The sequence below is a fragment of the Penaeus japonicus genome, unplaced genomic scaffold, assembly GCF_977035675.1.
Source record: "Penaeus japonicus unplaced genomic scaffold, GWHDUDI00000001_assembly GWHDUDI00000013, whole genome shotgun sequence".
In the NCBI taxonomy this organism is placed as follows: Eukaryota; Metazoa; Arthropoda; class Malacostraca; order Decapoda; family Penaeidae; genus Penaeus; species Penaeus japonicus.
The window spans coordinates 24,795,996-24,798,495 of record NW_028234415.1 but is presented as its reverse complement, the minus strand read 5'-3'; the positions used below and the strand labels follow the sequence as shown (position 1 = coordinate 24,798,495).

Sequence of the window (2,500 nt, the reverse complement as noted above, 5' to 3'; positions counted from 1 at the left end):
TTGCTACAAATTACACAAAACTTGCGTTCTTTCATTCAAATCTAGCTTGAGATGCCACACCTTGTTGGGAGCCGAAAGTTACCTCAAAATTTGCATACATTAGCCCTTGGAGCCCTGGCCGGGGACGAGCTGCACGGGTGTCACTGCAGCCGCGGGTGAATTATGGCTTCTCGGGATCGGTCTCTCCCCCGTCGTAAAATATCCAAGATGGATTTGTCAAAATAAAAGGGTCGTGACAGAGGACAGATTGCGGCCAGCGTGAATTACACCTTGGAAGCATGTGACTACGTTTCCTGCACTAATATTTCGCTCGCAAGGACACACACACCGAGGGAGCGCGAGCCAGGCATCCGACCAAACTCGCGCCGTCGTTTGTTCCGACAGTCCCGACGATCAAGGCCCGCGGAGAACCATCCGTTGCCGCTACACAAACGCTGCTTCCTCCTTTGCCACTATTGATGGATTTGCGAACTGTATTTACCGTCTTCACCCTTATTACTTTACCTTGCCGCCATTTTTGCACTGCTGTATTTGTCTAACAGTTACATACTTTCAATAAGGTTATCGTATCCATAAAGCCTTATTGTCCTATAAAGCTCCCATTTAAATCTATTGCCATTACTCATGTCTCTATTCCCCATGCACAGTCTATATAACCGTAATAACCATATTGACCCAAAGCATTCCTAAACTGCTCCCTGCGTCTGACTTCCCTTTCCCTTTCCCTTGCTTATGCTGCGTTTACATCTTCGACGCGATGACATGCGCAAAACACGTACTAGATAAATCCTAAGACTGCTATAAAAACAAATGAAAGTGTTCATACAAATCCATTATTTCCGCGTCAGAAAAAAATATATCAAAACGTAGCCATACAGTCGCCCGTTCTTTTGGGCGAAAATTTCTTGCACCTGCGAGAATTAACCCTTCTCCTCCCCTACGAACATGCCTATCGAAAATAAAGACCGTAGTTTTGTGGCGATAACGATATCACTCACTACACCCCTTCTCCCTCCCCTTCCCCCCTTTCCCCTTTGCCCCCTCGTCTAAGTAAAAAAAAATATATATATACATATATAAAAACGGATTTTAATTCATGCATTAGCGTTCATTTCCTTCATTTGGTCTCATTTTATACATGCAATAGGTCCGTGCTCCTGATACATTAGGTGAGGAGAATGACAAACGTCTTGTCGTAACGCTCTAATGGTCGAATTTCCTGACCATTACCATACCATGTGAGAGGAAGATTTGGCCAAGTCGGGCCAAGAATGTTAAGGTCGTTTTATTAATCATAGAGCCATTTTATTGCCCTCTTACACGTATACTTTATCGTGTGATTCGCTGCAACAGTACGTTATCAAGATAATTTTATGCGTTGAAAACATAAAGTTGTTTCTTATTCACAAAACAGATATAGATTTATTTTCATTGTCATTAATATCATTCTCTTTTCCTTTTGCTTATGACTTTGACGGATGGCAATATACAAAGATGTTTTATAATTAGTGCCTTCTTTGGACACTGTTATTAGATTAAATAACTGTGCTAATTATCATAATTATGGCGATTAATCTCGCTGCCAGGTAGTGCTATAATGGCTGCGATTTTAGTGGACAAATATACACAGAAAATGTACAATAAATCCTGGCAACATGGTTTGGGACAGAAAGTGCTATGCCATAACAACACCATAAAACTCTTATCTGTAGAAAATTTTAACTATTATAAAACAAGGATGACTTTATGTTTTATTTTACAGTTTTATAGTCTTAGTGAGTTCGCGTCCTCCGTTTGTGGTGAGCCTGGTGTATTTGTCCGTATGTGCTAGTGTGTATGTCAGTGCGTGCCTATGGCTGTGTTTGTATGTACGTTCGTGTTCGCATGCACACTCATGCGTGCGAGAAAACGGTCATGCGTGGGAGTAAGCGTGCACGACTGTATGCGTCCATTGTGACTATGTGTGCGTGGAGGTGATTAATAATACGGTCAAAGGACGACAAACGTGTCGTGTTTGCACAATGTATGTAGTGATGATGCGGTACATTCTCGCTGCGTTTGGAGGCTCTCCGAGAATGACGAAGTCGCACCGAGTGTCGCACAAGTCCGTGACTTTGGGGGCCGCTCGAACTAATTTCCCTGCCAAGCAAAATCCAATTTGCCTTTGAGGAAAAACTGCATTAATTGCTCTGCCTCGGCGCATATTAGTCCCGGCCGCCATGGCCATAAAAACAAAATAAAAAGCCTCTTGAGTATCAGACAATTTGCGCTTAAATCGTCTTGACTTGCATGCAATATCATTCCAAGATTGAAAACATCACCTTTGCAGAGTTGCGCATGAGGCCTAGTCGGAGCCCGGGGCGCTGACCGGCGGAATAAGGCGAGTGAGGGCGGAGCGGTCTAAACGGCTGGCGAGTCAACCCAATAAACTACGGAGCCACAATAGAAGGAGACCGATACGAGAAACTTGCTTGTTTTAGCTGACTAACACTGAAGGAGT

General features: G+C 43.4%; 1 protein-coding gene across 2 annotated transcripts in view; it reads right to left on the bottom strand.

Moving 5' to 3' along the window:
* The window catches only part of LOC122246600 (homeobox protein caupolican), a 103,938-nt gene that overhangs the window by 92,192 nt on the left and 9,246 nt on the right, over window positions 1–2,500 (bottom strand). The window lies entirely within an intron of this gene.